Raw genomic sequence first — 15,214 nt, 5'->3', positions numbered from 1 at the left:
TTTGTGCTTTTTAGTTGACTTGAGTTTGGTTCCCATAGTCAATATTCTGGTTTACCAAAAGTATCTTTTTTATCATGTTTGCATTAAATGGTCCTTTTAATGCTGAAGGCTATTAGACTCAATTTCTTTTGTTTAATAGGAGTGTTACTTAATATTGCTTGTGCTGTTATCTAGCTGTGCTGAAGGCACAGTGATCATGTGGTTTTACTTTTTATTTTAGTTAACCTATATGTATAGCTTTGAGAAGAATGTCTGGAGAAATTTTAATTTAGGCAAGCAATGTCACCACAATGTTACCTCAAAATTCTGGGGAAAAAAACATTTTAAATTGTCACTTCCAAAAAAATATATAGCTAAATGAATGTGGTACATACTTAGACATCAGGTTATTGCCTATATTGAGATACAAGTTCACCAAAAAGGCTAAAATTAAAAATATCACAATACTAAATCTTGGCAATGTTCTGGAGAAACTGGTGCTTTCTCTTACTGAGAGTTGCAGTATAGCATGCCCAACAGCCCTAGGACATAGTGTGGCATTATTTTATAAAGCTGTTTCAGCAAAAACTACTAATTCACTCTACATCAAGGAGATATATAACCTGGAGTAAAAAAATACCCAGGAAAAATGAGGATATATATCAACCATAAGTCAGAAAAAGAATATTCATTGAAAATTTAATTATAACAGCTAAAAAATAAACACACAAATGTCTATCAAACTGGAGAATAGATAAATAAAATGTGCTGTATTCACATGACGGAGGTTGCATACATGCACCATAGTATGAGTATATAAACTAGACATAGAAGAGTATATATATTCTATGGCTTCATTTATATGAAGTTCAAACATGGCAAAACCAACTGTACAAGTCAAAATAATGGCTTCCTTTAGGGGTAGGCATTTTCTAGAAAGAAGAAAGAGGAAGCCTCCTGGTGCAATGCCAATGTTCAAGTCTTTATCTGGGGAGTCACTAAGTATAAACATCGTCAACAATCCGAGGAGCTGCATTCCACTGCATGTTGTATGTATATATGTGAAGATTCACTGGTATGCAGTAGAAGAATGTCTTCAAAAACACTTGGAATCAAAGAGGAAACCCCTTGTATTTATCTCCCTGCACTCAACAATGAAATATAGAAAGGATGTCAAAGTCATCCCTAAAGTGTTATCCATTTAAATTTGCATGCTATGTGCTTATTTAAGTAGGAAAAGGAAAAAAATGCCTGCTAATACACTAGGGATTTTTCATCTAAGTACATCACATATGTGAGCACCTTTCGTCATGCCTTTATCACTTCACACTTCCCATGTAGATAATTTTCTTTTCAGTATTATTTTACAAAATTGTTATAATGATTGCTTTTTATTCTATTGTGTCTGAATCATACTTATTCTATTTTATATCTATACCAAATTCAAACATAAACCTTTGAGTGAATTTTATGCATTCATTATTTTACTTTTATAATAGCAAGGCAATAAATGTCATAACTTTACCTTTGACATGTAACTTTGGTTTCTAAAGTACACATGCATAGAAATTGAATAACTCGTCAAAAGCTCTTATAAAATTATAATATATTTGATGTATTATCAAAATGTCTTATACAAATTAATATGAATATTTCTATATAAGTCCTATTGTACTCACTTTCAAGATTTTTAAAAATGTTTGCTATTTCGTAGGTAAATTCTAGATAACTTATATAACTTGTTTTATTTGAATTTCTATTCCTAATAGAGCTTAAAATTTTTATTTTGCTAATTATACATATGCATTTATATGTATGTATGAATATGTTTATACATATGTATATGAATATGAATATGTGTATGTATATGAATACATATGTGTATATATATATGCCCATTGAATGATTTTTATCTACCTTTCTATAAATGTAAGCAGCATTTACATAGCTCAATTTTGTTCAGCTAAAATTATTTTCCTCTTTTCCATTAGTTCTTACTCCTCCTTCTGCAAAAAGACCTAATCATTATAACAAGTTAACTAAATTATATCCTCTTATTCTATTTTTATTCATCATAGTCTTACTATAGTCTTGCCACCATTTCTTCCTCTCTGAATTGACTGGAGTCTGATTTTCTATTTTTTCTTTTTCCTTTTTTAAATTTTTTAAAAATATTCTGGTATGGGGGGTTGAGCCCAGGGGCACTGAACCATTGAGCAACATCCCAGTTTTTTTCTGTTATTACTTTTAATTTTGAGACAAGATCTTGCTAAGTTGTTTAGGGCCTCACTAAGTTGCTGAGGCTGGCTTTGAACTTGCAATCCTCCTGCCTCAGCTTCCGAAGCTGCTGAGTGGAGCCTGATTTTCTAAGTCCTAAAATTAATGTATGGGATGAGACATTCCTCATTCCTGATGTTTCCATCCATGAGGTGGGATACCTATTCCTCTAGTACTGCAAGTTCACCAATTCTCCCTTGGAAGGTGGGGCTGCTCATCTGATTGATGAGTTTCAAAAGGGAAAATGTTCATAGCAGCACAATTCACAATAGCTAGACTGTGGAACCAACCTAGATGCCCTTCAATAGATGAATGGATAAAAAAAAATGTGGCATTTATACACAATGGAATATTACTCAGCACTAAAAAATAACAAAATCATGGATTTGCAGTGAAATGGGTGGCATTAGAGCAGATTATGCTAAGTGAAGCTAGCCAATCCCTAAAAAACAAATGCCGAATGTCTTCTTTGATATAAGGGGGGCAACTCAAAACAGAGCAGGAAGGAAGAGCATGAGAAGATTACCATTAAACAGGGATGAGAGGTGGGAGGAAATGGGAGAGAGAAGGGGAATTGCATGGGAGATGGAAGGAGTTGTTATACAAAATTACATATAAAATGGTGTGAGGGGGAAGAAAAAAAAAGAGAGAGAGAAATGTGTTACAGTAGATGGGGTAGAAAGGGAGAGGAGGGAAGGGGGGATAGGAAGGGAATAGGAAGGACAGCAGAATACAACAGATACTAGTATGGCAGTATGTATAAACGTGGCTGTATAACCAATGTGATCCTGCAATCTGCACACATGGAAAACTAAGAATTCATACCCCATTTAATCAAATGTATGATATATGATATGTCAAGATCATTGTAGTGTTTTGAGCAACTAATAAAAAAAAGGGAAAATGTTCGTTTCTGTGTTATATTTCATGAGTTAGCATATTTTCACAATAAATAGTAAATAAAAATGTTATATAAATAATAAATAATAATATATCATTTAAAATATATTATCAAGATGTCATAGTATATTAAATATATTATATACTATAATATATATTAAAATAATATATTATTTTAATAATAAATAATAAATTTTATGAGTTAGCATATTTTCATAAAGAATATATCTTTCAGGGCTAGGGCTGTAGCTCAGTTGTAGAACACTTGCCTGGCATGTGTCGGGCACTGGGTTCAATCCTCAGCACCACATAAAAATAAATAAATAAAATAAAGGTAATTGTGTTTATAATAAAGAATATTATTTTAAATAAATGAATATATCTTTGCTCTTGCCTATGAGTCCTACAACTGCTAATAGAGACCTACATGGATTCAGCACTTTCTGTGATTCATGGTAATTTTGTTTAATTCTAGAGTTTGGTGAGTAGGGTAACATAAAGAAACTATCAAATATAAGTTATTTGATGAGAAAAAGGAAGTCCAGTAGAGTAGAAGAAGGAGAATGGGAGAAGGGAGAAAAGACGGAGGGAAAAGGGGAAAGATCGCAAACTGAATTTGATTTCCTTGTAAGTATAAGTTTGTTGGGATGAACCCAACAACTATGCATAAGGATACAGCTATAATTAAAAAAAAGCAATCACTTTACCCAAAATACACCTTAGCAATAATAAAGTTGTAAGAAAGATATTTTACTTCTTCACTTTACAACTAATTTACTTTTTCTCTCAACTTGTGCAGAACACAAATCATTGCAGCTCCAAACAGATGATACCTTGTATAATGGACCAGGGGTATAAAGAAGTTAAAAAAAATAATAAAGTTAGATGCAAAAGCTAACCATTTGAGTCTTATATTTTTAATAGGGAGATAGAAATGGATTTTTATCTCAGTGTCATGAAGTAACACTCATTTGACACTACTTTGATAGTTTACAATTTATATACATAGCTTCCAAGTATTGAGATCTCAAGAAGCAGCAACTAGATGCTAACAGCTGAGGATGTCAGACTTTCATTTTCACAGGTGCATATACAGCAGGACTGTTCACAAGTAAATTTCTTTCTTTCTTTTCTTCTTTCTTTCTTTCTTTCTTTCTTCTTTCTTTCTTTCTTTCTTTCTTTATTTCTTCCTTTCCTTCTTTCTTTCTTTCTTTCTTCCTTTCCTTTCTTTCTTCCTTCCTTCCTTTCTTTCTTTCTTTCTTTTTCTTTCTTTCTTTTTAGAGACAGGTAATTTTTAGTGAGGGAAAATTTATTTTTCCAGTGACCACGCTGCTAGTTCTAGGACGACTTCAACACAGACAAATGTCTCAATGTTACAAAATTAGAGACCTCCAAGAAACTGAGGCAGTGTGAAGACCTCCTCTTCAAACCCAAATTCTTGTGACCAAGTCATAAAGGTTTCATGGCACTGAGAGTAATAGGCATGAGTTTATTGAAGGGATTAGGAAAAGGAAAAGGGATACTTTCAAGGGAAAGAGTGGGTCCTCTCACAGAGGAAGGGTCCAATGTGCCTCACCTGTGCTCCAGTTTTAGTGGGGATCCCAGGGAAGTTTCAGAGAATTCCACCCAGGTCAATCTTTTGACTTAAACTGAAGCAGGGTGACATCAAACATTCAAATGCTCACTGCCATGGCCATTCTAGATTACCCTGGCCCATGTTGACTGGTTCTAATTGAATTGTTATTCATACATCCTTATGGATTTTGTGGTCAGCAGGAGGGGTTATCCTTATCTTCCAGAATGGTCTGTGAAAATGTCACAAACTTCTCTCTCTTGTTTCCTTTTATCAAGGTTATCTCCTGCCTGCATTTCCTTTCAGATAATGGGTAGGTTGCTGAGGAATGTGACATCCTGTTCACTTAGGCTACAAAGGTTTGCAGGCAAATTGCTTTTTGGTAAAGAAAGCATGTGGAGGTAAGCACAGTGGGTTCATTTTAGAGAATTATTCTCTTTAGCTTGTGTTTCCACCATCCTTAATAATCTGTCCCCTAACATCAACAAAGATTAAGTCCTTTGAATAATGTGATTTAACTAAGAGTTCCATGATACTCAGACAATGTAGGTTGGGTAGTTTGAGCTAAACTAAGCAATTACACAAGATGCTTTAAAATATTGTTGCAGCTTAAATTTAAATATACAGAGAAAGCTCTTTTCAAGTAGAAAAAAATTATAAAAAGTAATTTGGGGACAAAAGGGATTAGAACAATCATCTGTTATTTTCACACTATTTTTAAGGGAGTTAATTTTTTAGTTAACTCTCTGGGGTAGTGAGGCAACTCGGTGGTAGAGTGTTTGCCTAGCATATGCAAGGCCCTGGGTTTGAGCCTCAGCAAAAGAGGAAAAAAGGAAAAGAAAGAGGAGGAGGAGGAGGAGGAAGAGGAGAATTAATGTCTACCAAGTGATCTCATGCTTAAGCTAAACTTGGATATGTTAAAGGCATAAGCTCTTTCCAGGACTGCAAATATCTGTCTCCTAAGCTAGAGCTTTCCCCTACAAAAGGGTTGTAGATTGTAGATTTCATTAACAACTAATAAAAATGAAGAGGAAGACCTTACCATAAAAAGAATATTTCATCTTATAGGGAAGAAGAAGCAGCTCAATCAAAGTATAGTAAAATTAAAGGCTAAGAATATGGACTGAAAACATTCTGTTTCTACAAATCTGTTTAGTAAATGAAATGATTTATAAATGATGCAGTTTTAAATCCCACTAAGAGCAGCAGAAAATTGCAGATAAATAAAGGACATAGTAAATTAAACATTCCAAGAAGAGATGAAAGCAGATTAAAAATCTACATGATAGAAATAACGATTTGAAATTCAGAATCTTCCTAGATTGTTAATTATAAAAAAGTAATGGTGTTGGAAAAAAGAGCAAATAGATAAGTAAAGCAAGTCAGGGACAGAAATACAAGTACTACAAGATCTCTATATGTGGGATATAAAAAAGTGAGTTGCAAAAAGAGTAAGTAATACGTGTCCTCTCAAATGCTGAAAGGACATAAGAAACAGGAGAGATAGAAAAGATAAAAGCATTATCTGGACCCTAAAATATTCACGGAAGAAATACATGGAATAAAGTACAGAGAAGACTCATTAAGGAGAAGTGGACAATGTCATGACGAAAGTCCTGGACCTGGGTAAACAACTTGATGGGAAGTTAAATCTGGGAGGTATTATAAAAGGGAGGACCTAAAGGTAGATATGCTTTGTTAGAACAGTGGGATTTTATAGATGAAAACCTACTGATTTCATATGTCTCAATTAGAATGATTCCTAAGATAAAATTTAAAACATTTTGTTCTAAAAAGTATATTGGCTAAAACAAGAGCAACAAAAAAGCAAAGGGAGAAAGATGTAATTTCAATAACTTCCAATTAACACAACTGGTTTAATGTGTGATATAGGATGAATAGAATCAATTTGAGATGGAAGTTAAGATGGTGGAAATTCAATGAAACATTCCTTGGAGGAGGGAAATCAGCTTAGGGATACAAAGCTTAGAAGCATATTTTATTACCACCCCTCTCTACCCAACCCATGTCATCCCCCAAAAAGATGGAATTGCTACATGTGGTCTGGAATGCAACAAAAACATTATCTGCAGAGCTCAAGCTATCCCCAGATTTTCTGTTTTTATTTGTGCTCTAGTCATATGCTCAGAAATATCAAGCACAGGGCTAGGGTTCTGGGCTGGGGTTGTGGGTTCACCTTGCATGTGCAGGGCACTCGGTTGGATTCTCAGCACCACATAAAAATAAAAATAAAGGTATCATTGTGTCCAACTACAACTAAAACAAAATATTTAAAAAAAAAGAAATGTCAAGCATAGCTTAAGTTCAGAAATCTCCTGATATCCACTTTCCAACTGAAGCAATGTGCATATGAGCCACACCTTCCCTGTGAGGCAGGTTCCACACACAGGCAAGGCCATTGCAGCAGGTGCAAATGTAGAACAATCTGCAGACACCAAAGGTGAGGCTGCCATGAAAATATGCACTCAGAAGTCCCTAAGAGTTTATCTCTGGTGTTAAAAGAAGCAACAACAAAAATAAAATAGCAACAACAGAAACCTTATAAGGGCCAAGAAGAAAATGGTAATAGAGGTTTTGAATCTACTGCATATAAAAAATAAAGAATAACAAAACCATATAAAGTTCTGCTGAGTAAAATTGCTATTCTTGTTCTATGGCTGTTTTTCCTGTATTTTTCTTTCTTTTTTTTTCTGTATATTTGCCTTGTTCCCTCAAGAATTATTGGATTACATTCAGGACCAGGTTACCTTTATCTTGTTAGCACATCAGTGGAAAACCCAGTACCTCTCACATAGCAGGTGTTCAAAGATAAACAAACATGGAAAATTAGGAATATAATAATTATGTTTGACAGCATCTTAACTCTCATTCCTTTTCTACATTAATAAAAAAGTATGGAACTAAATTTCAGTTTTCATGTTGAAAAACAAGAACACTAATTTCTGCTTTACATTTTTTATTTTAATTTGAAAATTGAATCAAATATAGATAGGAAATCATTTTTTTATTAATCTGGATATTGAGGGTAGGAATGTAGCTCAGTTGTGGAGCACCTGGCTAAGAGGTCCTGGTGTGCAAAAGAAAAATAATCTAGAATAACAACAGAATAACAAAGAAAAAGAACAAAAGGGTCATTTGCATTGAAACTATTCATTTCCCCCATCTATAAACTCTCAAAAAAGAAAACTCATTTCCCCACCAAGACTTTCCTCAATGCTTTCTTCACATCCTTGTTCCTCAGACTGTATAGGGTTCAGCATGGGGATCACTGTGGTATAGAACACAGAGGACACCTTCTCCTGGCCCAAGGAGTTACTTGAAGGGGGCTTGAAATACATGAAGGTGATAGACCCAAAGAAGATCCCCACAGCTATGAGATGAGAGCTGCAAGTTCCAAAAGCTTTGGACCGACCCTCTGAGGAGTGGATGAGAAGGATGCTATAGAAGATGAAGGAATAGGAGATGGCAACAGCCAGGGTAGGCACCAAAGTGTTGAATCCCCCTATGACAGAGTAGGAGCTCATTGAGGTGTGTGTTAGAGCAAGAGAGTTTGAGGAGTGGAAGAACATCACAGAAGTAATGATTGATGCTGTGGGATTTGCAGAAGCTCAGTTTCATCATGGCACTTGTATGGGCCACAGCAGGTAGAACACCCAGGATGAAGGCAATCAGCACAAGTAGTCAGCAGAGCCAAGGGGACATGGTCACATTAAAAAGCAGTGGACTACAGATAGCAACATAGTGATCATATGCCATGGCAGTTAGGAGGTAACCCTCGGCCACCACAAAGACCACAAAGAAAAAGAGCTGGGCTATGCACTCAGAATAAAGTATTGTATTCTTCTTCTTTACAAAGTTCACCAGCATTTTGGGGGTGATGACAGTGGAAAAGCAGAGATCAGATCGATGAAGGACAAGATGCTGAGGAAATAGTACATAGGGGTATGAAGCAGAGGGCTGGCTGCAATCAGGAGGACCATGCCCAGGTTTCCCACCACTGACACTATGTAGACTCCCAGGAACAGGAGGAAGAGGGGCAGCTAGAGCTCTGGCTGCTGTGTTAAACCCAGTAAGACAAACATGGTTTCTGTAGAATGATTTGCTATGACCATTCTTCTTTGAGATTTCTGTAGAAATGTAAATAAATAAATTAAAGAAGATCTTCAGTCCCCTTTCAAATAAAACTAAACCTGCACTAGGAAGCTAACAAGAACAGAAAGACCAAGGCATAATTTTTATTGCCTCTGATCATGATAACTCTTCCCTATCACCCTAAATCACCCTGAACCTTCTCCAAGTTAGTCCAGAATTTCTTCTCTCTCTCTCTCTCTCTCTCTCTCTCTCTCTCTCTCTCTCTCTCTCGCTCTCTCTCTCTCTCTCACACACACACACACACACACACACACACACACACACACACACACTTCTTATGGATTGACTTGGAAATCTTTACCTCCTGAATTTGGAAACAAAATCAAAATTTTTCTATATGTGGAGAATTACTTATAGCAATTTGCTGACAGTTAAACAGCAGAAAAGCTTAATGACTATTTTAATAACTATATCAATGTTCCCAGTTTTCTCACACTCTGAGGTTTCTGGAATTTCCCATAAAATATCCAAACAAAGAAAGAACCAAAGTCTCAGGCTCAGAGCATCGAAAATTATCTGCAGAATGGGAGGAAATCTTTACCACATGTACCTCAAATATAGCAGTAATTTCCAGGATATAGAAAGAACTCAAAAACCTTAACATCCAAAAAAAAACCAATCAATATATGGTCAAAGGAACTGAACATACACTTTGTAGAAGAAATACAATCAATCAACAAACATATGAAAAAAATGTTCATTATCTCTAGCAATTAGTGAAATGCAAGTCAAAACTACTCTAAGGTTCCATCTCACTCCACTCAGAATTGCAATTACAAGAATACAAGCAAAAATAAGTGTTTACAAGGATGTGGGGGAAAAGGTACACTTATACATTGTGGTGGGAATGTAAATTGGTGTAACCAAAGATTCCTCAGAAAACTTGGAATAGAGCCATCATTTGACCCAGTTATCCCACTCCTTGTTTTATACCCAAAGGACTTAAAATCAGCATAGTACTGTATTGCAACCACATCAATGATTATAGCAGCTCAATTCACAATAGCTAAACTATGTAACCAACCTAGATGCCCTTCAAGAGACTAATGGATTTAAAGAAAATATTGTACATATATACAATGAAATATTATTTGGCCTTACAGAAGAATTAAATTATGACATTTGCAGGTAAATGGTTGGAGCTGGAGAATATCACATTAAGTGAAATAAACCAAACCCAAAAAACCAAAGGTCAAATGTTTCCTCTGATAAGTGGATGCTAATCCATAATGGAGGGTGGGGTGGGGAATGAAGGATTGTGCAGAGGAGAGTGAGGGGAGGGGAAGAGGTGTGGGGATGGGAAGGAGAGTATAATGAGAGTGACATTATTACCCTATATAAATGCATGATTACTCTACTGGTGTGACTGGACACCATGTTCAGCCAAAGGAAGTTGTGCTCTATTTGTGTACAATGTGTCAAAACACATTCTACTGTCATGTATAACTAATTAGAACAAATTAAAACAAACACAAAAAAAAGGAAAAAAATTCTAACTTCCAGCTAAGGTGAAGGTGATCAAGGAGTTAAATATAGAGGATGGAATCATCACTCCATAAATGAAAAATGACTTTAACAGTCCTGGTTACAAGTACTACAAAAACAAAAGTGCTCCTGCAACACTTCCTGGTTCTCCACAGTGCTGATAAAAGAGGTGGAGAAAGGGCTTCACCATGGCATTCACTAATGAAGGGTGGGTAACCCAGATGCTCAGCCTAAAACTTATAATGAGAGTCTCCTCAGACCTCAACTATGCCCCCAAATGTTGATTGACTGCAACATTAGCAATGAACCACTATCCTCTTATGCATAAGAAACCCAAACCCTACCGTACAGAACACTTTCTGTCACTGTGGCAGTAAAAGAAGCTTCCAGGGTGCCTGAAAGAATGGTGTCATTGGTGTAAACAATACCAAACAAAATAAATTGTTGAACTTTTTTGAATAAATTGGTGAACTTTCCATTATTCACTACTCATGGAATACTACTCACTACTCACTACTCAGCTAGAGATAGAAATATTTTTTCTGCTCTCCTCCTTCTTCCCCTTCTCTGCCTACTCTTTATTACTCACTGATTGCTTATTACTTCCACAGGTTCACTTATCTTATTCCTCAATAACTTGAAATAGTATTATTATTTATATTGTATTTTACTGGTGAAGAAATCAATCACAAAGACTTGAACAGCAGAGACAAGACTAGAGTCTAGGGAATATAGTGTCAGAGTCCCCTTCCACCACTTTACTTCAGGGATAAATGAATATTTTAACACCCATTGTCCTCTAACTTGTCTCAAAACTCAGAGTATGAGAGCCTGCAAGGAAATGTGACCATTTTTATGTTACAGAAAGTCCAGATTTCAACACTCTTCTGGGAAAAGAAAAATATAGATGATGAGCAACAACAGGGCTTGGGGCTTATGCAGGGTGAGCAGCCTGAGAACACTGCTCATCATGGAGGGGTTCAGATCAGGAATAGCAGAGATCCAGCATAAATTTCTATATCTCATAATTCTACCTAAAGCTGATGGGGGCTTGGAGAAAATACAGAGAGAGGAACATAGATGTTTTTGGCTTCCAAAGAACCTATCCAACAGAATATTAAATGTACAAGAATGACTGAAAGAACATTTTCCATGTCATCCTTAAAGGGTACACTGAGGCACTGTGTCTATAGCCATGACTATATTCACAGACAATATTCATAATGTCCTGTTAAAAAAAGCAACAAATAAAACACATAGTCATTTTTTTTCAAGTAAGTATTTTCACACATCCCTTACAGAAGCACACAGTAAGCATTTATATATTAAGAACTTTTAATAATCAACTGGAAAGAAATGTGTCCATTTCTCAGTGCAGTAGCCATTTCTACTTGATAATAAAACTGGTGAAAGGGTTTAACAAGGTGAACTCATAGTCTGCTTTGCAATCCAATTGGAAGTTTTTGGTGTCAGGAGCGTCTTAAGTTCAAGGGCTGACTTTTTTGCTGACCAGCTTGCAACACTGAGCAAGCCATTTGATATAAATCTCTATGAAGTGGAAATGAAAATATCTGTTTCAAAGGATTGTCATAATCAACTAAAATAATGAATGTGAAGATTGTTATCTAAAAGCACTAATCAAAATTTAATGTGGCACATATTTTTGAAATATGGTTGAATATAGAAAGGCTCATAATGTGGTAAGGAGAAGATGAATTCCTATGTCTTCTTTTCATTCCAGGTCCTTCACCTTGGTTTGAGTAATGAAAATATCTTAAACATTTGGGGCTGGTCAGACTTAAACACTTGTCTCTAGATTCATAAACTCTGAGTAGTTGGAAGTATTAAGACTTTGCCTTTTTTGAAGTTGGCTCACTGAGACTCTTTATCCAAAGCAGATGCCTGTGGCAAGGGCTTCTGAGGTAGGAAGGAAGTAAAGAAGGGTTATTTGAAATAAATGGAAGCTTTGTCTATCTCTTAATGGCTTAAGAATATTCATCAAAGATACATGAAAGGGTAGGAATTTATGTTTAATATTCAGTCCAAAACTGAACACTCTACTTGGGTTATAATCTGCCCTTAATATCTTTATCTCTTAAAGAATTGTGGGTGTAGGGTCGTGGACAAGATTATAAGGAACATTAATGAATTTGTAAACCAGAAACCTTCCAAGGAAGTAAGTGCTTCACAGTTAATTAAAACCCCAGTGAGAGTCTCTACACCAGGGCTGCTTGAATTTAGACACAGAATCATCTCAAGGATGTGAGACCTGAGTCACAAAGAAGTGACAAACAGGGTTGAGAGAATTAGATGGGAGACATGACCAACTGGAGAGGATAGTGGATCCAATGCTCCTGGGTAAAGCCAAAATATTGTATGTGGCCGCTCTTGCTTGTCACCAACTGTTAGACATGACAGGATAGCCATATTGAATGAAACTGGACACTTACCTGGAACCTGCACAGAGAATGATGTTCTTAGAAACTGCTTGCGTTGCTCATGTTAAAGATCCCTCTTTCATCTAACAAAAAGCAATGCATTTCTCTGGCATGATATCAAAGAATGAAATATTTCATAGGATAATAATAAAGCATCAAAATTCATTTCATGCCATATCTTAGTCCCTTAAACTAGTCATAGTATCTAGATTTCCCTAGCTTAAAAACATGAGGGTGATATGAAACACAATTTTTATCTGAGGTTGAGTGATGTTAGGGAGCTCATTAGAAATACAAAACAAACTCCTGCACATACAAATCCCTCAAGACCTCTATAGCCCAGAGATTACTGGAGTCCTCAATATTTAATAACTCTTTGCAAAAATTATCATGTCATGCTTTGAGCTCCCTATGGCTATCTGTCACAAGAGTAAAGAATTTCCTCAGTTTATATTTGTAAATTTTCAATGATAATTGTGTAACACAGAAAAATTAGAACAATGATTCCCCAAAACAAGTTGGAAATCAGATGCTTGTTCTTGAATACGATTTCATGAATTACTAAAAAAAAAAAAAGAAAGAAAGAAAGAAAAAAGAAAATGGGAGAGGATAAAGACAATGTAATGTTTTCCTAAAAGTATGTTTATCAATTTAAAGACTATCCATATTCGAGGTTGTCATGGTTAGTTTTTAAAATTTTGGGGAGATTGAAAATATTCTTTTATTTTTATGATATGTTTCTGAGAGTACATAGTAGTTTCATATTTTTTATTGCTACATTACTTATCTGTGTATTGTGTTTGGTGCTTTTACTTAGCAAATTGAATTTTAGAGAACTTGTTTTCCCACATTGGACTTGTATTGTCTTGCAAAATCCAAATTCTGAAGTGTGGAGTGGTTAACATAGGAAAGGAATGTCCTCTTTGCCCTTCCTGTCTAAGACTTGAGTAAGAAATATCCTGAGACCCTGAGAAAAATTGTTCCTGAACTCCCTCCCTCTGAACTAATCATTAATTACCAGGACCCTGTCATTATTCTGCTGCCGCTCCTCCTATACTGTTTCTTATGACTGCAGTTTAATGTCATTCAATGGCATAAGTGACTTTCTCAGTTTCTCATCATTACACATTACACCTGTCGAAGGTACTTTTTGTCCCAGGACAAGTGAGCAATACATTCCCCTGATCCACAGCCAGAGATGGTACACTTAAAAGTCACTTCAGCTTTCCTGTGTCTGCTGACCACAAATTCCAAGGTGTCACAAGTTAATTCTCTTCTATAAGGAAGTTAATTCAAATGCATTCAACAATATATAATGAAGTTTACACATACAGTATATTAACACAGTCAAGTAAAAGTTAAATTTATTCAATAGCAAGTTTAAGTTCCAAAGCTTCCCTATCTAAAATTGTAATGCTAAGTAGAAATCTTTATATTACTATTATTATTATTATTACTGATATTATTATTATTACTATCATTAGCAATACTATTTATAGATGCTTATTATGTAAAAGACCTTGGCCTTGGCACTTTACATATATAATATTCCCTTAATCAAAACATTTGAGGAAATCATTATGACCCTGAGACTCATTTCTCATCTATTATAAAATAACAGGATTCAAGTACATTATTTTTTAAATTTCTTACTGCTATATAACTTTTATAATAGGAAAAATTATGCCAGAAGAAGAAGGGTGATCTTTGGGAATCAATTATTCTTTAATTCAGAAGTCATGTTAAAATTCCTTTGGATTTGATCCAAGAATTTTTCATGATAAAAAGGTAGAAAGAATCCTGGACTGACATGTAAGGGACTCAGACTCTACACTTTGTTTTATACTTATTATCTGTGGTCAACTTTAATTTCCCTATCTGAAAAATAGCTCCATCTACTTCACAGAAAGGCATACAAATATCTAATAAATGACAAATGCAACTTAAAAATTTTAGGCACTTTAAAAAGTAAAGAATAATAAGCTCCACCATTTGCCCCAAAGACAGCCCAGGAAGTACTGTTCTGTATTCATATCTATTCTCTCATTTATGCAGATATCTTTCTGGACAAAATCATTCTGTGCATAGGTGATGGTGGAGGTGAAGAATTATGACTGGAAAATTATATAGGACTTACTCTGCGCTATTCCAGCTTAGAAAGTATCCGATTATAATAGAGAAGTTCAGAAAATGTAGAAGAGGTTCCACTCACTTCTAGTCAAGCCAAAGAATCACACAGTTCTCAAAGTAAAATAAAATGAAATCATTGTAGCTGGCCATGGTACTGGCGTTGATCATAAAAGATAAGTTATTAGTGGCGGGCTATGACTCTTCAGGATGTTGCATATGAAACAAATAAATGTACAATTTTTATGTAATGGCAGACACT

General features: G+C 35.2%; 1 pseudogene; it reads right to left on the bottom strand.

Annotated features, from left to right (window-relative positions):
• Positions 1–7,937: 7,937 nt before the first annotated feature.
• Positions 7,938–8,862, bottom strand: LOC101957346 (olfactory receptor 8D1-like; annotated as a pseudogene).
• Positions 8,863–15,214: the final 6,352 nt, after the last annotated feature.

Source organism: Ictidomys tridecemlineatus, chromosome 4 (assembly GCF_052094955.1).
Source record: "Ictidomys tridecemlineatus isolate mIctTri1 chromosome 4, mIctTri1.hap1, whole genome shotgun sequence".
NCBI lineage: Eukaryota > Metazoa > Chordata > Mammalia > Rodentia > Sciuridae > Ictidomys > Ictidomys tridecemlineatus.
The sequence above is the reverse complement of the archived record's forward strand: the minus strand, read 5'-3'. Positions and strand labels throughout refer to the sequence as shown.